Source organism: Nannospalax galili, unplaced genomic scaffold (genome assembly GCF_000622305.1).
Source record: "Nannospalax galili isolate Female #2095 unplaced genomic scaffold, S.galili_v1.0 scaffold1036, whole genome shotgun sequence".
Lineage (NCBI taxonomy): Eukaryota > Metazoa > Chordata > Mammalia > Rodentia > Spalacidae > Nannospalax > Nannospalax galili.
This window is the reverse complement of record NW_008337664.1, coordinates 28,404-29,300: the sequence shown is the minus strand read 5'-3', so window position 1 is coordinate 29,300 and position 897 is coordinate 28,404.

Genomic DNA, 897 nt, shown 5'->3' with positions numbered 1-897 from the left:
GTTTGCACTGAAAAGTCAGCTGTAATCCTAATGGGTTTTCCTTTATATGTGATGTTGTTTCTCTTTTGCAGATTTCAGAATTGTCTCTTTGTTTTGTACATGTAGTGTTTTTACTATGATGTGCCGTGGAGAATTTCTTTTCTGGCCCTGTCTGTTTGGTGTTCTATATGCTTCTTGCATTTGTATGGGCATGTCTTTAATTTTGGGAAGTTTTGTTTCATGATTCTGTTGAAGATCTGGTCCATGCCATTGTCTTGGGATTCTTCTCCTTCCTGTACGCCTATGATTCGTAACTTTGGTCTTTTTATGGTGTCACACAATTCCTGTATATTCCATTCTTGTGATTTCTTAAATTTTTCATAATATTTGCTTGAGTGATCTAGTTTTTCCACTTTGTCTTCCAATCTTGATACTCTGCTTTCCATTTCATTCATCCTATTGGTGAGACTTTCTCCTGTCATTTCTAATTGGCTTACTGAGTGTTTCACTCCCTTCTTCATTTCAGCCTGAGTAGTCTTCAATATTTCTAGCTCTTTCCTGAATTCATTCAGAAGTTTATCCCTATCTTCCTTCAGTTCTTTTATTTCTTTTTTGTGTGTTCTTTAAATTCACTGACTTCTTTTATCATGTTTATAAATATTTTTTTTGAGTTCCATGTCCTGCATTATATCTAGGGGGATTTCATTGTACTCCTCTAGAGGACTATTGGTACTTGGTGAGGATATGTTATTTTGGTTTTTCATATTATTTTTTCTCTGTGATTTTGACATGTGAATTTCTTTTGTAGTTTCTGATTCTTGTGTGTGACTCAAGCCTTCAAATTTAGGTCTGCTTCTTTTTGTAAACTTTATGTGTTTTTGTGGCTTACTTTTTGGGCATGAAAAGCTGGTTCATCTA